The 25,504-nt window shown below is 39.4% G+C and overlaps 2 pseudogenes; one reads left to right on the forward strand and one right to left on the reverse strand.

Annotated features, from left to right (window-relative positions):
• LOC130041958 (kinesin-like protein KIF20B) overlaps nt 1-25,504 on the forward strand; it is a 187,126-nt pseudogene that overhangs the window by 48,466 nt on the left and 113,156 nt on the right.
• On the reverse strand, nt 2,136-2,232 carry LOC130023099 (uncharacterized; annotated as a pseudogene).

The raw sequence follows: 25,504 nt of genomic DNA on the forward strand, positions 1-25,504 counted from the left end.
GATTCTAATATACTCGATTTTCTGAGGTATTATTGTGAATGGGATTTTTTTCTCTATCTCTTTTTTCTCTTTCATATGGGAAAGAGAAAAATGGGAAATATATATGGGAAAGCCATGGACTACCGGATATTGATTTTGTAATATGCTACTTTACTAAACATATCTATTGTTCCCAGGAGCTTTTTTGTAGATTCCTTGGGATTTTCTAAGTATAGTATCATGTAATCTCCAAATAGTAAAAGCTTGAGTTCTTCCTTTTTTATCTGGATGCCTTTGATATCTTTTTTTTTACCGAAATCATATGGCAAGTACTTCAAGTACTATGCTCAATAGGAGTGGTGAAAGTGGGTAACTTGTTTTGAGCCTTGATTGTGTTTTGGGATTCTAGCTCATTGATTTCTGCTCCAAGCCTTTAGTTTTTCCCCGTTGAGAATAATGCTTGCTGTGGGTTTGTGGTAGTTTGCTTTGACTATATTGAGGAAAGTACTTTCAACTCCCATTTTGTTGAGAGTTTTTCATCCTGAATGAGTGCTAGATCTCATCAAATGCTTTATCTACATCTATTGATATGATCATATGACTTTTATCTTTATTTTATTGAGATGGTGTATTCTGTCGATTGACTTGAGAATGTTAAGCCATCCTTGCATCCCCAAGATAAACCTACTTGGTCATAGTGTGTGATCTTTTGTTGAGTCTCTGGATTCTCTTTGCTGGTATTTTCTTGAGAATCTTTGTATCTGTATTCATCAAGGAAATAGGTCTATAATTTTTTTCTGGTGTCTCTGTCTGATTTGAGTATTAGGGTGATCTTTGCCTCATAGAAACTATTTGGGAGTATTTCTGTTTCTTCAATTTTCTGGAAAATCTTGAAAAATGTTGGCAGCAGTTCCTCTTTCAAGGTTTGAAATATTTCACTATTGAATTCATCTGGGCCAGGGATTCTGTTTTGGGGGATACTTTTGACCATCATTTCAATTTCCTTGGTAGTGATAGGTTCAAGTATTCCTAATCCTCTTGGTTCAGCCTTGGGAGGTAATTGGAATCCAATAATTTATCAATTTATTCAAGATTCTCTCATATCCTACTGCAAAGATTCTCAAAATAATTTCTAATCATCCTATGGATTTCTTTAGTTTCTATTATGATATCCCCTTTGCATTTCTGATTCGATTTATTAGAATTCTTTCTCTTTTTTTCTTTGAGAGGCTTTTAGTGGTTTATTGATCTTGTTTATTTTCTCAAAGAACCAGCTTTTGCTTTTATTGGTCTTCTTTATTGTATTTTGGGATTCTAGCTCATTGATTTCTGCTACCAGTTTTATTATTTCCTTCCTCCAGCCTAGTTTGGACTACTTTAGTTGGTCATTTTCCAAAATCTTGAGCTCTAATTTATTCGTGTAGGCCCTTTCTTTCTTCCTGATGAATTCTGGCAGAGTTATAATCTTTCCTCTTAACACTGCTTTTGCTGTGTCCCACAAGTTCTGGTAGCTCGTGTCCTCATTTCTCATTTGATTCTGGAAACATTTTATTTCCTCTTTGATTTCTTCTCTAAGTCAATGGTTGTTCATTACTTCCCTTAAATAAAATATTTCCTTGTTTGATCTATTGAGAAGTGACAAAGTAGTGTTGAAATCTCCAACTAGTTTTGTGTTGCTATCAATGTTTTTCTTTAAGTCTATTAGAAGTTGTTTATAAGTATTTTGCTGGTCTGTCATTAGGAGCATATACATTGAGGAGGATGAGTTCTTTCTGATATACAGATCCCATGATCATTAAGAAATGACCTTCACTGTCTCTTATTACCCTTAGCCTTAAGTCCATGTGGTCTGATACTAGTATGGCCACTCCAGCTTTGTGGAGGTGTTCTTTTCTTGAAGAATTGTTTTCAGACTTTTACTTTGAGCCCATGGTTGCTTTGATTGTTCAGATGTGTTTCTTGCAGGCAGCAGAATGTTGGGTTCAGTTTTCTAATTCATTTTTCCATTCTATGCCTCTGAATTGGCACATTTAGTCCATTGACATTGAGAGGGATTGTTGTGATGGGGATTTGTGCTATCTTTATGTAGAAATTTTGTACTTGTGGGGATTGGGGTTGTCTTAGCTTAAAGTAGCCCTGTTAATTGTTCTTGCAACAGAAATATGGAACTCTTTACAAGATTGCATGTCATCTCTGTGCAAGAACCATGCTAATCTCTGTATCATTTCAATTTTAGTATATGTGTTACCAAACCTAGTATGAGTTAATTTTTCCATATTTTTCTCTTCTTATTAGTTGGAGTGTTGTCCTTACTCACTCCTATGTCAGACAGTGATTCCTAATCAAGGAATGTATTTCAAAGCAGCTTGAATAAATAGATTTCGAACTTTAATGTCCCAGAAAGAAAAATATGGTTTTTACCATATTATTTTTTACCATACCCACGGCATCAGTTTTACAAAATAATTCTTTTGGAAGATGGTATATGAGTCTTGTTTAATGCCCTTCCCTGAAACCTTCATTACGACCATTAAACTAGAGCCTCTTGCTGTTCTCACCTCAGTCCCGTGTACATCTCCAGAAAAAGGTGGATGGTGTTGTCTGCACTTTGACCGCCTTGATTGTAAGTAGGATTTTTCTCCTGAAGGAAGAGGTGAGGAGCATATTGATGATTTCATTCCACCTTATTACAAGTTCAACTTGAACGGAAGGTGCGACTCATGAGGCTCCTGTAAAGGACAGATTAAAGGGTTTCAGTGAAGATTAATGGCCAACACACATTAACAACACAGATGACTCAAAGTAGCCTGTGTGCATCTTTGTGTATAGTGAGTTTCATATCTACTGATAGTGATTCTCAGTCATGACACACGGGCAAAAGTTTCCAAGGATTCCAAGGTTTTTGATTTTCTGAGGCACGATTGTGAATGGGATTGCTTTTTCATGTCACTTTCTTCTCACTCATTATTTGCATATAGAAAAGCCATCGACTTTTGGGTATTGAGTTTATAGCCTGCAACTTTACTATAAAACTCTATTGTTTCTAGGATTTTTTTGGTAGAGGTTTTAGTATTATCTAAATATAGTAGAATATCTTCTGTGAATAGTGAGAGCTTATTTCTACCTTTCATAAATGAAAAACCATTAATATCTTTTTCTTATCTAATTTCTATTGCAAGTACTTCCAGTACTACATTGAACAGAAGTGCCAAAATGAATTTGTACTTAGCACTTTCTGTCTGTAAATTTCTATGCTAAGAACAGTGGAATAAACTGTGATATCTTAGTAATTTACAAGTAAATTATGAAGACAGATAATATAAAAGAATTTCTTTGTATAAATTTCCAAAATGTATAGCTTTCATTAAATATATTAAGAATAAATCGTAGGTCTTGACTATACCATGAAGATTATTTCCCTGTTAGAAGTTACCCTTCTAAAATGCAATAAAGTGACACATTTTGAAAATGTTGATTATTTGTTCATTAACTCAATGAATATTTGTTAGTCTGGTGGTGCAGTGCCTCCAGGAAGTCAACCTGTACCCTCAAGTGAGTGCATCAACAGTCTGATGGTGTCTTCATGCTTCCTGATAACGTCAAATTGCCACTGTGCCTCTGGCTGGATCCCAACACCTCAGGACTGTTTCCCGAGAAATTAAACTCCCGAAAGATATGTGGGAGCCATGTTCACAAACCAACCCTGGCTCAGCTATACAAGCTAATGGATTGGTCTTGTTTCAGAGACCCATAAACAAATCTTGAAAGATATCAAAAGCCACAGTTGACCTTGGACCTGCAAAAGGCTGAACACACTAGGGTAAATCGGAGGGAGGCAGGTTAGTTTGGTGCCCACCCAACCAGAACCCAGTGCAGCCACTTGCTCCCACAATCCAAAATCGCCACTATGCCCTCGTCTGGTTTCCACCGTCTCAGGATGGCTCTCACTGAAATATAACAGCTGAAAATTCGGATATGCGGGTTTTGTGGCAGAAATCTCCAGGCTTTCTCTGGGTCACGATGGGCATCCCACCCCCACTGCCCTGTACTTATGGAAGCCTCAGCAGTCATTTCCATACCTCAAAGCTACTCCATCCTTACCTTCCTGATAAAAATACTAAATTCCTTGAACAAACATGATGACCTCTTAGTACCTGTACGAGACCCATAATGCACAAAATAAAAAGGAGACAGAAAGAATTAAAGAGCCTGCCATAGAGACAGGCTGGGGGTGGGGGTAGGGTGTTGGGGGATGGTTTTAGGGAACCAGGAACATTGGTGGTGGGAAATGTACACTAGTGGAGGGATGGATGTTGGATCGTTGTATGACTGGAAGCAAATTATGGATAGATTTGTAATGGTCTATCTCACAGATACTCAATAAAACATTAAAAATATATATCCTTAATTTGTACCTCAGACTACTGGTAGAAATTTAAACCCCAGCATGTCTATTTTTGTGTTCTGTGTAGGAAAAAAAATGTTACTCAACTGTGTGCCAATAGTTTGAAGAATGCTAAACCCAAAGATGACTGTCTTTGGCATGAATACTGTAATTGCAGCTACGTTATGTTTTAGAATCAGTTCGTGGACAAGACGTCAAGAGGAGCAGTGGCAAAGTGCATCAATGTTGAATGGATAAATAATGTTTGAGGAGCTTGCAAGGGAGACGGAAAGATTTGGCATGAGAAGAGGGAAGAAACAGAAGAGTGAAGTACTAATAAGTATCATGAGAAAAATGCAAGGGAGGACATTTCCTGGCAAGTGTCACACTCTGTTGAGCTTTTGGTGAGGATAAGAATTAGGAAGTATCTTTCCCATTTAGTGGTAAAAAAGGTAACTATGATGGGTGAATTTAAAATTTACTTTAACAATTAGAATCACTAAGAGATACACAGTTACAAAGTTGCTCATAATTGAGTTTCAGTCATCTAACGTTCTAGAACCTTTCCAGTATATTGGAGGCATTTTTGAAGGAATATCCCTGTTGCGAAGACTAGGGCATCTGAATCTTAACACATTTCACCAAATATATGATCTGTATTCATATGATTTACACTTTCTCCCATGCTCTTTACTTTATGTTTTCATACAATATTTCCTTGTGAACCTCACCTCAAGTGAGGGTCCCTATTTAAGACAAGTACATGTTTCTGGGGCATTATATATTTTTTAGTTGCTGTGAGAGTCTCTAAAACAATGCTCAGGAGGTGTAGGGGCTCCACATACAATTCTCAGAAAACGTGGCCATGGTGCTTGGGGTCCTCCGAGGTTATACAGCCTTTGATACTCTGGCAATCAGTGGTGCTGGGAGTCAAATTAAGTGCTTGTGAGGCAATTTCTATAATCACTACACTATCTCCTGCGGCCCTGGGTATTGGATTGATGTCAGCATTCTGAAGTCCTCCCTTTTGTCAGAAAGCAAAGACTCAAGCAGGAGAAAGTGGAAGAGACTTTAGGGTTTAGCTAGGTTGACTGTGTAGATAGTGATACCATTAAGATTGGAACAGAAAGTAAAAATAAAACAAGAGCCCCGCTCCTTTTTCCGCTGAACTGGACACCCTCCACAGGGGGACACCTGCGGGGGACACCTGCAGCAGCTCCATGGGACTGTCCATCACCTAATCAGTTCCTCCCCTCCAGGTGGGTAGGGGGAACACAAACCAGTTCCACTGCTCCTCACCCCCAGCCAGGAGCCTTTTCCTGCAGAAATGGACACCTTCCAGCAGGGGACACCTGCAGCAGCTCCATGGGATTTTCCATCGCCCCTCCTCCATTCCAGGATCCTGGGTGGGAGTGACCCTGGGATGGGCCAGGGGCGTGGCCACCATGTAGGGGCGTGGCCTCCCAGAAGTGGGCGTGGCCTTCTCCTGGGTGGACAGCCGCCGTTATATTTCCCAATCTGGGCACTCTGTACTTTCATCCCTCACTTTGTCGCCTAATACCGACTAAAAGTCTCTGACCACCTCTACTAGAATACAACAACATCCCACTTGCCTACTCCATTTCTAACAAAAGACCTGTATGAAATGTGCTGTACAAGCTCAAAACTAAAAAGTACCTCCTCCAAAGCTTCACTCAATGTCGGTTTTAAAACAAAGAATAAGGCCTGATTGAGAAGATGGTCGGTATCTAGAAAGGGTTGGCTACCATCGACCAACCTTATCCAAAATCCTTTCCCATGATAAGAGGGAACAGTACCTGTGATTTCAGGGGTCTACCTCTAGGTAACCAAAACAATATGAAGAAACAGCGCAAATCTCCACCACAAGGAAAATATGAAGAAAAGAATCCCGAACCCTCAATCGAGGTTGTTCACAATTGCGCTCTCTTTGATAAAGAAATCCAGGATAAAATGCAGAGGGTGTTCAAGGATCTACTCAAAGAATCAATGGAAGAGATATCCAAAGACTAAAAGAAGAAATGAAAGAAACAATAGAACAGATAGTCAAGAAAATACAGGAAGAAAAGAGAACAGAATTAAAAATAGCTACAAAAAGAAGAGTTACAAATAAAGTATTCAGTGGATGAAATTAAAAAGTAAGTACCCTTAGCAATAGGATAAGTGCAGCTGAAGAGAGGATCAGCAAGCTTGAAGATGAGCAACAGAAATCCCATCGGGAACAACAAGCAATAGGAAAAGACCTCAAAATGGCTCTAAGTAGAATCAGAGACCTAGGGGATGACACCAAGAGGAACAACATTAGAATCATTGGAGTACCAGAAGGACAGGGAGACAACCCCAATGAAAAAGCTAGAGTCAAAGAAATCATTGCTCAAAAGTTCCCAGAGTTAAGGAAAGCAGACATCCAGATCCAAGGAGCCAGAAGGGTACCAGCTAAAGGAGACTCCACAAAAAAACACTCCAACGCATATCATAGTCAGAACGATGGATGCTGTGGAAAGAGACACAATATTACAAGCAGCAAGGTCAAAGAAGGAAATTACATACAAAGGATCACCCCTTAGATTCACAGCAGACATATCAGTGGAAACCCTCCAAGCCCGAAGGCAATGGTGGGATATTGTGAAAAAATTCAATGAAATGAACGCCTCACCAAGAATACTCTATCCAGCTAAACTCTCACTCAAATTTGATGGAACGATACACCACTTTGTAGATAAACAAAAGCTCAGGAACTTCATAAACTCAAAACTAAATCTAAATGAAGGACTAAAGGGGCTCCTGTAAGATAAGAAGGAAAACACGTGTAAACACAATCAACTCCTACAGGAAGATGGCACAAAACCCCATGACAATAATCTCCCTTAATGTCAATGGTCTAAATGCACCTACCAAGAGACACAGAGTGGCAAAATGGATCCAGAAACTGAAACCAACATTCTGCTGTCTACAAGAACCTCATCTGAACAATCAGAGCAAACACAGACTCAAAGTGAAAGGATGGAAAACAATCCTGCAAGCAAACAGCTCCCTCACAAAAGCTGGGGTGGCCATACTAGTATCCAACAACATTAATTTCAGGCTGAAAAACATTAGAAGGGACAGCGAAGGCCACTTTCTCTTCATCAAGGGATACATACAACAGGAAGAAATCATATTCTTAAATGTATATGTACCTAATGAAGGAACAGCTAGATACTTAAAACAACTGCTAACAGAATTTATCTTTAAATTCTGTCCTCTTGGACAGTGCTATCAACACAATATTAGATGGAGACTTCAACAACGCCTTATCACCTCTGGATAGATCAACAAGAACAAAACTCAGCAAGAAATCATTGGCTTTGAATGAAGAAATAGAAGAGAAAGGACTTATAGACCTATACAGGGCTTTGCACCCCCCAAAGAAAGAATACACATTCTTCTCCAGTGCGCATGGAACATTCTCCAAAATAGACTATGTGCTAGGCCACAAAACATACCTCAATAGAATCAGGAAGATAGAAAGAGTATCAACAATCTTTTCAGACCATGATGCACTGAGGATAGATGTGAATCACACACAGACACGGACAATCAAATTGAACACCTGGAAACTAAACAAGTCACTGCTGAACAATGTGTGGGTCAGGAAGGACGTCAAGGAAGAAATCAAAAGATACCTGGAAACAAATGAGAACAAAGACACGAACTACCAGAACTTATGGGATGCAGCTAAAGCCCTATTAAGGGAAAAATTTATAGCTCTGCAAGCATATCTAAGGATGGAAGAAAGGATGCACATAAGCAACTTGACTTCACAGCTCAAGATCTTAGAAAAGGATCAACAGAAGGAGCCTAAATCGGGCAGAAGGAAAGAGATCATAAAACTTAGAGCAGAAATCAACGACATGGAAACCTAAGAAACAATCCGAAAAATCAATGAAACCAAGAGCTGGTTCTTCGTGAAAATAAACAAGATAGATAAACCACTAGCAAAACTCACGAAGAAACAGAGAGAGAGAACACTAATAAACCGAATCAGAAATAAAAATGGAGATATCACAACGGAAACCAAAGAAATTCAAAAGATCATCAGAGACCACTTTGAAAGTCTGTATGCCAAGAAAAAGGAGAAGTTAGAAGAAATGCATAAATTCCTGAATTCCTATAATCTCCCAAAGCTGAGTCAAGAAGATATAGAATACCTGAATAGACCTAGTCACATCAAGGAAATTGAAACTCTAATTAAAATTCTTCCCAAAAACAAAAGCCCAGGTCCATATGGATTCACTACCGAATTTTTCCAAACATTTAAAGAGGATCTACTGCCAGTCCTTCTCAAAATTTTCCAGGAAATTGAAAAAACAGAAACTCTCCCTAACAGTTTCTATGAAGCCCATATCTCTCTAATACCAAATGGAAAAAAAGACGCCACGAGAAAAGAAAACTATAGGTGGATATCACTGATGAACACGGATGAGAAGATTCTGAACAAAATACTAGCAAATAGAATTCAACACTCATCAAAAAGATCATACACCATGACCAAGTGGGATTCATCCCGGGGATGCAAGGATGGTTTAACATTCGGAAATCAATCAACATAATCCATCATATCAACAAAACAAAAGATAAAAATCATATGATCATATCAATAGATGTAGAGAAAGCAATTGAAAAGATCCAGCATCCGTTTATGATGAAAACCCTCGCCAAATTGGGGATAGAGGGGACTTTCCCCAATATAGTTAAAGCCAGCTACCACAAGCATACAGCAAGCATCATCCTCAATGGGAAAAAACTGAGAGCGTTACCCCTAAGATCAGGAACAAGATAAGGATTACCACTCTCTCAACTGCTGTTCAACACAGTACTGGGAATACTAGCAATAGCAAGTAGACAAGAAAAAGAGATTAAGACCATCCATATAGGAAAGGAAGAAATCAAGCTCTCACTATTCGCAAATCATATGATACTATACTTAGAGAACCCTAAAAACTCTACCAAGAAACTCCTAGAAATGATAGACTTGAGAGTAAAGTTACAGGTATAAAATAAATACCCAAAAGTCCATGGATTTACTATACACAAATAGTGAGAGAGAAGAAAATGACAAGATGAAAACAATCCCATTCACAATTGTATGCCAGAAAATCAACTACCTAGGAATCAGTTTAACTAAGGAAGTAAAGGAACTGTACAAAGAAAACTACAAAACGCTGCTTCTTGAAATAAAAGAGGACACGAGGAAATGGAAAAATATATCCTGTTCATGGATCGGGAGAATTAATATTGTCAAAATGGCAATACATCCCAAAGCACTGTACAAATTCAGTGCGATCCCTATTAGGATACCCACGACATTCTTCAAAGAATTGGAGCAAACATTCCTGAAATTTATATGGAACAATAAGCCCCCACGAAGAGCTAAAGCAATTCTTGGGAAAAAGAAAATGGGAGGAATTAACCTCCCGAACCTCAAATTCTACTACAAGTAGTAATAATTAAAACAGCATGGAAATGGAACAAAGGCAGAGCTGCAGACCTATGGAACAGGGTTGAATATACTGACATCTCCCCTCAAACATATGATCATCTAATCTTTGAGAAAGGGGCAAGAAATGCGAAGTGGAGTAAGGAAAGTCTTTTTAACAAATGGTGCTGGCAAAACTGGACAACTACATGCAAACTGCTGGGCTTCGATCTCTGCCTAACACAATGTACAAAAGTAAGATCCAAATGGACCAAAGACCTAAATATCAGACCAGAACTCATACATTGAAGACAAAGTTGGCAAAACCCTCCATGACATTGAAGCTAATGGTATCTTCAAGGATGTCACGTCACTGGCCAAGCAAGTGAAAACAGAGATAGACAAATGGGAATATCTTAAACTAAGAAACAATGACTAAAAATACAGAGAGAGTCTACAGAATGGGAAAGAATATTCTCCAAATACACATCTGACAAGGGGTTGATATCAAGTATATACAAAGTACTGATTGAACTCCACAAGAAGAAAACATCCAACCCCGTCAAAAAGTGGGGCAACGAAATGAACAGAGACTTTCTCAAAGAAGAAATCCGAATGGCTAAAAGGCACATGAGAAAATGCTCTACATCATTAATCATCAGGGAGATGCGGATCAAAACAACAATGAGATATCATTTCACACCACAGACACTGGCCCACATTCAAAAAAACAAAGGCAACCTGTGTTGGCACGATGTGGCAACAAAGGGACCCTCCTTCACTGCTGTTGGTAATGCCGACTGGCTCAACCCTTTCAGAAAACAGTATGGATGATTCTCAAAAAATTAGAAATTGAGCTCCCATTTGACCCAGCAATACCACTCCTGGGAATGTACCTCGGAGAAGCAAAAAAGTATAGTCGAAGTGACAACTGCACTTATTTGTTCATTGGAGTACTATTTACAATAGCTAGAATATGGAAAAAAACCGATTGCCTGAGAACAGATGACTGGTCACAGAAATTTTGGTACATCTACACAATGGAGTACTATGTAGCAGTTAGAAAAAAATGAAGTCATGAAATTTACTTACAAGTGGTACTGCATGGAAAATATTATGCTTAGCGAAATGAGTCAGAAAGAGAGGGACAGACATAGAAAGACTGCATTCAACTGGGTAACATAAAGTAGCAAACTAAGAGAACAACACCAAGAACAGCTGTGATAAATACCATGTTGTTCACTTCATGGCTTAGAGGCCAGCCTCACATTCTAGGGGTAAAGGCAACTCAGATAGAGAAGGGAGCACCAAATAAAGGGTGCTGAGAAGATCCACCCAGGATGGGAGATGCATGCTGACAGCAATCTACAGACAGAACATGATTGCCACCCAAAGTCTCTCCTGCAGATCACAGCACCGAAAAGGAGAGATAGAAGAAAAGGGAGTGCCCTGTCACAAAGGCAGGGCAGGATGGGGGATGGGGTGTGTGAGGGATACTGGGAGTGGTAGGGTTGGAGAATGGGCACTGGTGTTGGGGTGGGTACCCGATCATTGTATAACTGAAACCCAAGCACACAACTTGTAAGTCCACAACTGTAACTCATGCTGTTTAACTAATAAAACAAAACAAAACAAAAAACAAAACAAAACAAGAGAAAAATCTAACAATAGCAAAGAGGACTATAGTACTCAAAATGTTTAGAAACAGGGACGTTGGCAAGTATTTTTAAATAAACATCCAGGAAAGAATATAGCATTGTGAGTGAACAAATCTACTATATGGATTCATCTCATCCTCAAAATGGAAAATGACAATGTGTTACAGTTACAAATTTCCAAATAAGATATATACCATCTACTTTTTTGCTGTGTTTCTATGCTTTACCAAGTATTATTCTAATTTTTAAATTTACTTTAATGATTAAAACAGTATTTGCCTGCATTAAACTTTTTAATTAACTGTTTTATTAAAAATGTTTTTAAAAATGATTTAAAAGTTTTATTAAAATGTCATTTTAAAAAACAAACATATAGTCCAAACAGCTAGTGCAGTATGTAGAGGGTGTTTACCTTGTATGCAGCTAACCTGAGTTTTGTCCCCAGAACCCTGAGCCTGCCAGGAGTGATCTCTGGATACAGAGTCAGAAGTGAGCCCGAAGCACATCTAGATGCACTCCCCTCCCCACAAAAAAGGAAGAAAAGAAAAGAAAACATGTAACTGATTCTTGAGTAGCATAGAGATAAAGGTTGCTAACTCCTATATAACTTTTGAAAACCGCCAAATTTAATAGATACTCTGCTATTGACCAAGAAGATGGTTTTCTAATAGCATTTCATTACATTGTCTGCAAGTAGTGCTATGTGTGGTCTGTAAATCTGTAAATTTGATACATTTAAAAAATTTATAATGGATTTTACAATAGACTTTATAATACATTTGTATTTTATGGTTAATAAGTGATAAATTATATTTCTTCTTTGTGGGTTATTTGGGCCATAGTATGTGGTGCTTGGGACTTCTGACTCTGTGCTCAAGGGTCATTCCTGGTGGTGCCAGCCATTAATTTGGGTTGACTGTGTGCATGGTACGTGTTTGAACCCCTATACTAAGTCTGGGGTCCAATCAAATAAATTATCTGCATATATTTAATACATGCATGGCATAATTTTTCTTAGATTTTTTGATATTTCTAGGATATATTCATCATCTTTAATTATTCCACATCTATACCAATGTCCAAAATTGTTTCAAAATATAATTATTGAAAAAAAATCACATAGAAGTTCAAATTTGTATTGTTCGTGGGATAACTATATTAAGAAGAAATAGAACCACAAGAAACATACAAGTAAAATGAAAGTACATTTCTTTGGAGTCTTTCAATTATGTATTTATATTAGTATATATACAAGTATAATTTTTAAAAAATAAATTTCAGTGACTATAAAATTTTTGAGTTTTTTATAATTGAAATGTTTTACTGCTAAGTCTATATTTATGTGAACATTTATATCTATTTGTCTAATTTTCTGATTGTTTACTTAAGATCAGTAGTTAAAAGCTAAGTTACTGATGACTGGGTATGTGGCTCAGGGCTAAATCACTTGGCTTCATGTATGAAACTTTGGGTTGGCCTCATGCAAGGCAAATGCCCTACCCACTGTGCTGTAAACGTCATATAAAGTATACTAATAATAAGACCTAATGATGTTGGTGAACAGTGCAATATAAATGATTATTTAGAAATTTTCTTGATTTATTAATGAAATATGTAAGCTTTTGAGTATAATGGGAGTAGTTTTCTAACACAAGAGTCTGAGGAAGGTGAAACTATTATAACTGTCGTGTAGGATTCCATCTCCCTACCCTGCTTCAATCTACCTCTCTCTCTATCCAAACCGGTATTCTTCTTGGGAATCTGACCTCCTGATTGGCTAGACTCTACCTTTCAACTGCCTACTTTATGAAATCATTCTCCCACCAAACCAACCATCAACTGGTAGAATCTTGGGGTTCCCATGCAGTTGTTTGTAAACAAATTTGAAACGTCATGGCAAGTGACCAGTGACCAATAGCTGGAATGGTAGGTACCACTTAAGGTACCAGATGGTTACCTTAGACAAACACTGAAATACCATACACATATATTTTTAAATTGAAGAGATACATCGTAGTTAATTGGTTTTTAATAAAAGTTCTGAAGTTTGAGATGCTGTGGTTGTTTTTGGCAGAGGCTGGGGATTGAAGGATGGCATGGGAAAGAATGGAAAGTTATAGAGACGACAAAGGGGGAATAGACAAGACTCTAAGAAAGATAAACTTGGTACAGGGTTATATGCTCATAAGAGGAGAAATTGCATGGGCCTGATGAAGAATGGGGTAGAGTCAGAGGAACAGTATAGCTGACAGGGCATTTGCTCTGCAAGCAAGAAGGACCCAGTTCAATTCTTGCAATCCTTTATGGTCCCCAGAGACCCACCAGATGTGAAACTTGAGCACAGAGCCAGGAGTAAGACCAGAGCACAGTCAAGTATGCCCTATCCCTGGTGTCCTCCAAAAAAAATGGGAGAAATGGCAAGGTCTGTGGGTTTGGATTAAAAGAATGAATTTGAAATAGGCTAAAGAAGGCAGATGAGTCTAAGGTAACCGGAAATAAAGTAAAAATTCTTTCATGGAGGCTGTGTTTATGCCTCACGGTCACCTTTGGAAAATAACGAAATTTGAGACACATCTCTAAAAGGTTTGGGTGGTCTATCCATAAATGATGGCTGGGGGATGCGAACACATACACTGGGGAATGAACCTTCCAGATGAGTGGTCAACGCCCTCAGAGTCATTCCAGGATGACTCTTAACAGGGACCAAGCCAAGGGAACAGTTGCAGCAAGAAGCCCGAAGATCAGCTCCTGGGAGATGTAAAGGTAAGTCACCATGTCCTCGGGCCCTCTGTTCAGCACCCCTAGCTGCACCATTTCACTTATTCCCAACAATATTAAGAGTTGTTATCACGGTGACACTTTACTAGCTAGTTTAACAATGAGGTCCATTGCCTCTGTAAGTCTTTGGATTTATAAACTCCCCACGGTGGCCAAGCCTGCTTTCAGGCAATGGTATCTGGACATTTCTGGCGGGGGGAACTCAAATTATATTACCTTGAGGTGTTACTCTGTGGTCTTCCATGGTCCCTGGTGCCTGTAGCCTTCTCTAAACATCGCTATTAACTGCAGCTCACACAAGAACAAACGTTGTCAATGGCATTGGGCCTGCGTTGCCAGGGGAGGTAACGGACTAAGACATGCGCACTAGGTCACCACTCCCAAAGCGGTTGGTACCGCTTGACCTTGAGCCTGGAAGGTGGTGGTGGAAAGAGATGGTCCTAGGAGAGTTAATGGGGTGATGGATGGATGGCTAGGAAACCGGGAAGGGTAGGGAACTGGACAGCTGGTGATCAGCATGGGATAGTTGGTAGATGTATTTTAAATACGTTAACATGTTTTTCGTAAATGATAAGCAAAACAAAAATATGAAAATAAGACGGTATTTTCACATCACTTAGCTGTGGAGAGGAATAGTGAGAAACAGAATGCCACCAGAAAAGCAAACTGGATGACCACCTTTCATAAAAGCCAGGTGAAAGGTGCTCACATGGACCCCAAGTGCAAATATATGTTAACAGGAACATATATTTAACTAAGTCTGATTCGTGTCAGTAATTACTTTGGTGGAAATGGAGGAAAACGAATGCAGTTTCTGACAGACCTGAGACTAAACTGCTAACACATTTTCCAGGAAAGGGTAGCTGACTGCCTGGGAACAGAAAATCTTGAAAAGTGTTTTGCTACCTTTCATGTATGGCTAGAGGGAAATTATCCCAGTAAACTCTCAAAATTAACAAGCTTCAACTCCCTTGAAGGAAAATTTTATTCACTGAGGAAAAAATGCTGGGAGAAAAGTCCGAAATGATGGGGCAAGAGACAATAAGTGCAAAAGGAAGGACTTGAAATTTGGGTTCCTCTGAAAACAAAGATTGAAACAACAAGATCTGGGGAGCACATGATTTACTGGGAATGGGATCTGAGGAGAAAAAGTGTGATATCAGGGATGTGAACAAGGAACATCCAAGTTAAGGAAGACTTAGCTAGCTAATTAACCCAAGGGCAACATGGTTCCAAGGCTAGCAGAATTTACCAAGGAATTTACTTTAATTTTCTTTCTTTAATATGGTCAATTACAACATGTATTCTTTGCCTTCTTCAGTGACAATTTGAAGTGTTCATTTCTTTCTCAATATTCTGTTCACTGGTGTAAGCATCTTAAACAACTGCTGGATAACAGAATTATTTGATCAGACTTATTTTTTACTATAATGTTTAGTTGAGATTACTGAAAACTAGGTCTAAAGTGAAGTTTGTTTTCATTGGTAGAAGTAGAGCAGGGAGTACTAGGGATGGAATTAGAGATTATAGGGTACCACATTCAGTTCCAAATAAAACAAGTAAAGGACAGTGTCCCAAATAGACTATTGAAAAAGACATTCATTTCTATTTAACATGTAAATTCAGCATATTTTTTATTAAACTAAAAATGAATCAATATTCCTGTATTGGGTCTTTTAAAGACATTCAAGGTTAGTTAAGGAAACAAACACTGTCTATGAAATCATAACAACTTAATCATAAAAACCTGATTACTACTTAATTTTCCAAGAATGCCAGTGGTAAGAATTATTTCCCGTGATCTCACTAGAGCATATGATAGTCATATGAATACATCTGTGTGAATAAATAATTGGTATCTAATTTAGAGTCTCACCATACATGGCTGTGTGTAATGAGAAATAGTTATATATATTTTCATAATTTTGCAATAAGATCTCTGGGTGTGAATCCTTGAATCATGAATAGCTTTTAGTATGTTCCAGCATCACCTCCTCCCACCTTAATTACTATATATATGACCTCCTAAGGAGTCATTAGCTTTTTTCACTTTGTTTTAGTCCTTCTCTCTCTCTTTTCAAATGTGAGTTATCTGTTTCAAATCCAGGTGCATGTACTTGGTGTGGCAGTTTAAATCTTTATGAGATATTTAAATTTTATTCATTTATTTTTTAATTGAATCACCATGAGATGGGCCATTACAAAGCTATTTTATGCAATTTAATTTTTAATCCTTTCAGTGAAGTCAAGGAAAATCTCTTACTCGTGAAATTCAGAATTTTCATATTTCAAGTGAATCAAAACTGATTGTTTTTGTATATTTCTATTTTTTTATTATTTTTTGATAGAAAAGGGACCATCAAATAATGGGTGTTGGGAGGATCCTCCCAGGATGGGAGATGCATGCTGAAAGTAGACTATAGACCAAACATGATTGCCACTCAATGCCTCTTTTGGTATGTTTTTCAGATCTTTCTTCCCCTCCTCTGTTTGCCTAGGTCTGGGACTTTGCCTCTCCCCTCGCTGTTCTTTCAGGAAGCCAGAGAGACATCTTCAGGCAGGAATAGCAGCTCAGTGGCAGGGTCTCTTGGATGGGTTTGGCGCCATCTTCCTTCATAAATTGATTTAGTGTTTCTTACCAATCTGAAAATGGCTTGGGATTTAAAATGAAGGTCCCGTAAAGAACTGAGTGCTGAAAGGAGGAAAGGGTTATGCATGATAACCTTTCAGAACCTGTATTGCAAACTATAATGTGGAAAAGGAGAGAATGGGGGGGAGGCGCGGAGCAAGAGACAGACAGCAAGACAGTCAGAGAGAGACAGAGACAGAGAGACAGACAGAGTCAGAGAGAGAAGAAAAGTGTCTGCGATAGAGCAGAGAGGTTGGCTGGGGGTGGGTGTCAGGAGGGAAAATGGGGATATTGGTGTTTGGAAATGATAGCACAGCGGTAGGGCATTCGCCTTACAAGTGGCCAACATGGCGGACCTGAGTTCGATTCCTCTGCCCCTCTCAAAGAGCCCGGCAAGCTACTGAGAGTATCTCACCCGCAGGGCAGAACCTGGCAAGCTACCCATGACGTATTCGATATGCCAAACACAGGAACAACAAGTCTCATGATGGAGATGTTACTGGGCCCGCTCGAGCAAATCGATGAACCATGGGAGGACTGTGACTTGGACTGTGACTGTTATGAAGGAATGGGTGTTGGAACACTATGACAGAAACTCAATCACAACTTTGTAGCTGTGTTTCTGTGTAATTGTGCATTTAATTTAAAAATTTTAAAGAAAAAACTAAGGTTTCAAATGAAAAATTTGAGAGATTTCTGATGAAAGAGGCATTCTGGCAGAAACCTCACTGCTTGAGCAACAATATTAGTCCCTAGTTTTGGAAGGTGGATAGTGCCATTATGGGGGGGGTGGGATGTGGGCCTCAGTCTCGTTCCCTAAGCCTCCCAACACTACTGCTAATCCTGTTCCTTTCCCATACATGAAGAGAAATCTTCACCTTGGTCAACAGCCTTATTATAAATCAGAGACTGTGTGTAGTAAGAAAGACAACTTTCAGAGACAGCAATTACAAAATTTCAAAAATTCCCAAATAAAAGCAGTCAGAAGCAAAACCCCTGTTGTGTCCTTATCCCTAAGAGTGAGCTGCACACACACTTTACAATAGCCAGAATCTGGAAAAAACCTGAGTGCCCGAGAACTGAAGACTGGTTAAAGAAACTTTGGTAAATTGACACAATGGAGTACTATGTACAGGTTAGAAAAGATGAAGTCATGAAATTTACATACATGTGGTACTACATGGAGAATATCATGTTAAGCGAAATGAGTCAGAAAGAGAGGGACAAACAGAGCAAGATTGCATTCACCCGGAGAACATAAAATAACAAAATAGGAGACCAACTCCCAAGAGTGGCCGAGATTAGTGTCAGGAAGTTTTCTTCATAGCTTGGAGACCAACCACACATGGTAGCAGAAAAGTCGGCTCAGAGAGAGAATAGATCACCAAATAAAGGGTGTTGAAAGGATCCTCCCAGGATGGGACAGCATGCTGAACATAGACTATAGACCAAACACGATTGTCACTCAATGCATCTTTTGCAAACCACAACACCTAAAAGGAGAGAGAGAACAAAGGGGAATGCCCTGCCAAAGAGTCAGTGTGGGATGAGGGGATGGGGAGTGGGAGGGATACTGGGATTCGTGGTGGTGGGAAATGGGCACTGGTAGAGTTGATGGGTATTTGATCATTGTATAATTGAAACCCAAGCACAAAAATTTGTAAGTCTACAACTGTACCTCATGGTGTCTCACTAATAAAAATTTAAAAATTAAAAATAAAAAAAGTAACATAAAGTAAAAATCAAACAAGAGAAAGATCTAACAATAGCAAAGAGGACTGTAGTATTCAAAACGTTTAGAAACAGGCACATTGACAAGTATTTTTAAATAAGAATCCAGGACAGAATATAGCATTGTGAGTGAACAAATCTACTTTATAGATTCATCTCATCCTTGAAATGGAAAAGGACAATGTATTCTAGTTACAAATTTGCAAATAAGATATATACCATCTATTGTTTGATATGTTTCTATGCTTTACCAAGTATTATTCTAATTTTTAAATTTACTTTACTGTTTAAACAGTATTTGCCTGCATTAAACTTTTTAATTAAATGTTTTATTTAAAATGATTTTTAATTATTAAAAATGTTTTATTAACACGTCATTTTTAAAAAGAAACATATAGGCCAAAGAGCTAGTGCAGCATGTAGAGGGTGTTTCCCTTGTAGGCAGTTAACCTGAGTACAATCCCAAGAACCCTGAGCCTGCCAGGAGTGATCTCTGGATACAGAGTCAGAAGTGAGCCCGGAGCACATCTCAGTGCGCTTCCCTCCCCACAAAAAAGGAAGAAAAGAAAAGAAAAACATAACTAATTCTTGAGTAACATAGAGGTTAAGGGTGCTAACTCCTATATAACTTTCGAAAACCCCCAAATTTAATAGATAGTCTGCTCTTGACCAAGAAGATGGTTTTCTAATAGTATTTCATTACATTGTCTGCAAGTAGTGCTATGTGTGGCCTGTAAAGCTGTAAATTTTGATACATTTAAAATTTATAATGGATTTTATAATAGACTTTATAAAAATTTATTTTATGGTAATAAGTGATAAATTATATTTCTATTTTTGTCGGGTATTTGGGCCATAGTATGTGGCGCTTGGGACTTCAGACTCTGTGCTCAAGGGTCATTCCTGGTGGTGCCAGCCATTAATTTGGGTTGACTGTGTGCATGGTAAGTGCTTTAACCCCTATACTAAGTCTGGGGTCCAATCAAATAAATTATCTGCATATATTTTATTCATGCATGGCATACTTTTTCTTAGATTTCATTTTATATTTCTAGGATATATTGATCATCTTTAATTATTTTACATCCATACCAATGTCCAAAAATTTTAAAAATATAATTATTGAAAAAAATCATATAGAAGTCCAAATTTGTGTTGTTCATGGGATAACTATCTTAAGAAGAAAATAAAACCACAATAAACAGACAAGTACAATGAAGGTACATTTCTTTGGAGTCTTTCTATTATGTATTTATATTAGTATATATACAAATATAATTTTTAAATAATCAATTTCAGTAACTATAAAATGTTTATTGAGATTTTATAATTGTAATATTTTACTGCTAAGATGACACTGACGTGAACATTTATCTCTATTTGTCTACTTTTCTAATTGTTTTCTTAAGATCAATTCTTAAAAGCTAACTTACTTATGACCGGATATGTAGGTCAGGACAAAAGTACTTGGCTTGCATGTAACAAACTTTGGTTTCTTTTCTTTGCACTATAGAATCACTTCACTTAATCACTTAACTTCCCGTTAGTCGTCGATTTGCGCGGGCGCAAGTAACGTCTCCATTTGTCCCTGTCGCGTGCTAGTGTAGCCCAGTGGCATCTGTTTGCTCTGGGAACATGAAGAGCCTCAAACCAATCGTTCATGATCTTGACGAAGAAGTCTGACCGTCTGGTAGGTGGGTGGCCACGCGGTCTTTTGACATCCCGTGAAATCCAGACAGTAACAGCTCTAGTCCAGCGGTCGTCTTTAAATCTCATTACGTGACCAGCCCATCTGATTTTTGACACCTTGGCAAATGAGACAGCGTCCCTGATTCTTGATCGTCTACAGATGTCGGAACTCCGGATTTTTTCTCTCATTTGAGTGAAACGTGATATTCCAAGCATAGCTCTTTCTATTCTTCTTTGGGAGACCTGAATAGCATTCTCATCCTGTTTGCATAGGGCCCAGGTCTCTGAGGCATATGTTAGTGCAGGAAGAACAGTGGAATCAAACAGATGTGCCCGGAGCCAGAGGTTCTTCTCCTCTTAGCTATTTCTTTGACGTTCTTGAAGGCATTCCAAGCCGCTCTCTTCCTCCTGTGCAGCTCGGGTGCCAGGTCATTTGTCATGTTGACTTCTCGACCTAGGTACACATAGCTGTTGCATTCAGAGATGGTCGTTCCGTTGAGAGCGATTGGGGCATCAGGAACTAGGCTGTTTCTCATAAGCATTGTCTTTGTAAGATTCAGCTGTAGTCCTACCTTTCCACATTCATGGTCAAAGTCGGCTAGCATTTGTGCTGCTTGGCTGATGTTTGGTGTTATTAAAACAATGTCATCAGCAAAGCAGAGGTAGTGTAATTGCCGACCATCTATCTTCACTCCCATTCCAGTCGTCGCATGATATTCTTGAGGGTGGCGCTGAAGAGTTTCGGTGAAATGGTATCACCCTGCCGAACCCCTCTCTTGACATCAACGATCACTTCTTTGTAGAATGGTGAGATCCTGGTAGTGAATCCACAATACAGCTCACTGAGGATCTTGATGGATTGGGCTTGAATGACCTGATTGGCTAGGGCTTCAATGACCGCTTCCGTCTCAACAGAATCAAAGGCCTTCTTTAAATTAATGAACGTTAAACAGAGCGGCATCTTGAACTCCCGAGAAACCTCAATGAGTTTGGTTATTGTGTGGATATGGTCGATGGTGCTGAATCCTTTGCGGAACCCGACTTGCTCGCATGGTTGTCCTTCATCCAGTGTTCTGCCAATCCTATTTAGGATGACTCGAGTGAACAACTTGTAGATGACAGACAATAGGCAGATCGGGCAATAGTTGCCAATGTCATGGATGTCTCCTTTCTTGAACAGTAGTACGGTCCTGCTGGATTTCCATTGGGACGGAGCCTTGCATTCAGACAGGTAGCGAGTGAAGAGCCGAGCCAGTTTATTGATGAGTACTGACGGCAGGTTCTTCAGGTGTTCAGGTCTGACCTTGTCTGGGCTGGGTGCTGTTTGTTTCTTTAACGACGAAATGGTGTGTCGGATTTCGGAAGGGAGAACGTTGGGAACGACATATCCATCCTGTGGAATTTGGTATGTTGGCAAGTGGACATGGCTATCGTAGAGATTTGAATAGAAGTCATGGATAATCTTCTCCATTGCCGTTCTGAAGGATGTGATGGATCCATCAGGACGTCGGAGGGCAGTCATCTTGGTCTTGTAGTTGGCGAAGGACAGGAGGGCATAATGAATACTTTTCCCAGCTTCTGCCGCATCTACCAGTACTTCTGCTCTTCTCTCTTTGAGGTCTTCCTCGATCGCATCTCTGCACTGCTTTGCGAGCTCGGACGTTAGCTTGCAGTTGCCTGAGGCATGCGCCACACCACGCTGGCAAATTAGCTCAAGAGTTTTCGAAGACAGGTGTGTTTTTGTGGCTATCTCTCTCTTGGCGTTCCTTGCACATTCATGGATGTGCTGAACCAGTCGATCATATTCCTCGTCAATGTTGTCAACAATGGCATCTTCCCATGTTGCTGCAATAGTGCCAAAGAGTTCCCAGTTGGTGGTCATTCTGAGAGTTCTCTTTTTGAACTTTGCAGCCCTTTCTCCCCGCTCTATGAAGTAGAATTTTGCACGAAGGAGACGGTGGTCCAATTTTGTTCGAAATTTTGGGACAACGGCAACATCGTTCGGGCAAAACCATCAATTGAATATGATGTGGTCTATTTCGTTGTGGAATCATTACCTGGGAGACTCCCATGTCCAACGTTTAGATTCTGCCTTCTAGAACTGTGAGTTACCATGGATGGTCTTGGTTGACATGATGAACTCAGACAGTCTCTCACCCTGTTCATTCCATTCTAGGCCATGGGTCCCGATGTGAAGTTCTTCAGCTGATCTTCTCAGTCCTATCTTGGCATTAAAATCACCCACGATTATCTTGTAGAAGGTGTGGTCTTCTTCATAGAACTTCTCCAACTCCATGTAGAACTTCTCGATTTCTCTTTCATCATAATGACATGTTGGTGCATAGACAATGAAGATAGAAACTGCAGGCAGTGAGCCACATCTATTCAAATGTAAAAGTCCGATTCGGGTTGTTAGGCATTCGAATGAATCAATGCTCTTGGCCAAGTTTGTGTTGACAAGGACACCGACGACTCCGACACCTCTTTTATCGCATGTTCCGAGGAACAATTCTTCTCCAGTGTCGAAAACGGCATGGTGAGATTAGTGTCTTCTTGTCTCGGTCAGACCAATGATGTCGTACTTGATCATTCGCACTTGTACCATCAGGTCCTCGATGGATGTATCTGATGCTAGCGTACGTGCATTGAAAGTACAGACGATCATTTTTGTCTTCCTTCATTGTGGCAGCCTAGTTCGGCCTTGAGATTTTGTCGGCCTCTCCTTTCTCATCCTTCTCAGTGCTGCCATGTCGGTGAAGCCTTCAGGGTCAGGTGAATGAGACCAGTTTTAGTTACTGGTTTTGGAATATCGAATACACAACGGATAGCTAGCCAGGCTCTTCCGTGTGGGCAGAATACTCTCGGTAGCTTGCCAGTCTTTCCAAGAGTGATAGAGGCTTTTGGGGCGACCTCTAATCACCCTTGTAGGTGTTACCATATTTGAACCCTATCAAATATGGTACTACAATTCCGGAAGATGGGTATTTAGTGTCTTATGATGTGTCGAGCATCCTGGCGTGTGGCAACAGCTGGGTTGTGGAGGTAGTGTTGATAGTGGAGGTCTGCCAGTGGGAAATTTATCTGGGTAGGATGGGTATTTTGTGCACAATCTGATACCTGGGTGGTTGATGGAAGCAGACAGGGCAGGGTAGGGTGGGGCTCCTGATTATAATCCCTTTGTCACCTGTGGTTGGTGGGAGCAAGCAGAGAAACTCTGTCCCTGGGTCCGCCGAGCTCGAGTCCAAGTCTCAGAGAGTTCCGCTTACCTTGTTCTGTGGGTCTTCAGTCGTGCGTGAGTCTTGGCCGGAGCTGCCACGCGGGTCCGGAGAGCGTCCTGGAGTGTGGCGATGGCTGGGTAGTGGAGGTAGTGTCCGCGCTATAGAAACAAAATTTACCTCACATTTCTGAGGTTATGGGTTTGATCCCTGAATTTCCATATACACACACAAAAGCTAACTTGCAACAAAGTCTCACACTGGAGACGTTACTGGGCCCGCTCGAGAAAATCGATGAACAATGGGAGGCCAGTGACAGTGACAGTGACTTAAAGAACATTCAACTGCTTTAAACTCTATATTGCCTGACTATTATGCAGATCTACTTCTCAATAAAATAACTTGAAAAGATCTATTTTCTACCATCTTTGCTAGGGAAAGATATTACCTGATATTTAAATATTTGTAATTTGGGGGGAAATTTTAATTTCTCATTTTAATTTGTGCTCTTTGTCTACTAGTGAGCTTGAAAATTGCTCTTGGGTGGTAATAGATGAAAATAGTATGCTAAGCGAAATGAGTCAGAAAGAGAGGGACAGACATAGAAAGACTGCATTCATCTGGGTAACATAAAGTAACAAAATAAGAGACTAACACCCAAGAACAGCTGTGATAAATACCAGGTTGTTCACTCCATGGCTTAGAGGCCAGCTGCACTCTCTAGGGGTAAAGGCAGCACAGATAGAGAAGGGAGCACCAAATAAAGGGTGCTGGGAAGATCTGCCCAGGATGGGAGATGCCTGCTGAAAATAGTCTATGGACTGAACAGGATTGCCATCCAATGTATCTTTTGCAGACCACAGCACCCAAAAAGAGAGATAGAACAAAAGGGAGTGCCCTTCCAAAGAGGCAGGGTGGGATGGGGGATGGGGGGTTGGGAGGGATACTGGGATTGGTGGGAGTGGAAATTGGGCACTGGTGGTGGGATGGGTACTGGATCATTGTATAACTGAAATCCAAGCACAACAACTTGTAAGTCTACAACTGTACCTCATGGTGTTTCACTAATAAAACAAAAAAAATTAGAAAAAAGAAAATTGCTCTTATGTTTACTAGTCATTTACACTTCTTTGAATAGAGATTATATGATCATGGTTTATGCTTATTTTTCTATTCAAGTTTAATAGCTAAATACTCATTTATTTCACAGCACTAATTTATTAAAAACATTCATCCTTGGCCTATCATATTAATTGCCAGTGTTTGTTGGTTTTGGCTGTTTTTTGATGACTTAATTTGGTTTTTGTCCTTTTCTTTCAGATTGTAAAATTTTGACACAAATGAGCATATGTTTTTCTTTATCTTCTACAGTTTTAAACTGAGAACAACTGTTTGCTTTGTTTAAATAAGATACCTGTGCATTTACTGTTTCTTCTCATTTTATTTACATTTTAACACATCTCAACTCATCTACAACTTATCATAGTAAGTGTTGTCATACTGAAAGAAACCACCATTTTTTTCAATCATAGCACTGTAGCACTGTCCTCCCGCAGTTCATCCAATTGTTTGAGCGAGAACCAGTAACATCTTACAACAAATTGTGAGACTTGTTGTCATTGGTTTTGGCCTATCGAATACATCGTGGGTAGCTTGCCAGGCTTTTGCTATGTGGACGAGATATTTTGGGTAGCTTGCCGGGCAAAGGAATGGGAATCAGGGTTGGCCTCCTGCAAGGCAAATGCCCTACCCGCTATGCTGTAAACGTTATAGAAAATATACTAGTAATACCAAATGTTATTTCTTTATTTTATTTATTTATTTATTTATTTATTTATTGAATCACTGTGGGAAAAGTTACAGAGCTTTCGGGTTTAGGTCTCAGTCATGTAAATATCAAACACATTTCCCTTTACCAATACTTATTTTTGACCCCAAACCCCAATAGACCCCCACCTCCCACCC

The sequence above is a fragment of the Sorex fumeus genome, unplaced genomic scaffold (genome assembly GCF_029834395.1).
Source record: "Sorex fumeus unplaced genomic scaffold, SorFum_2.1 ptg000002l, whole genome shotgun sequence".
Classification (NCBI taxonomy): Eukaryota; Metazoa; Chordata; class Mammalia; order Eulipotyphla; family Soricidae; genus Sorex; species Sorex fumeus.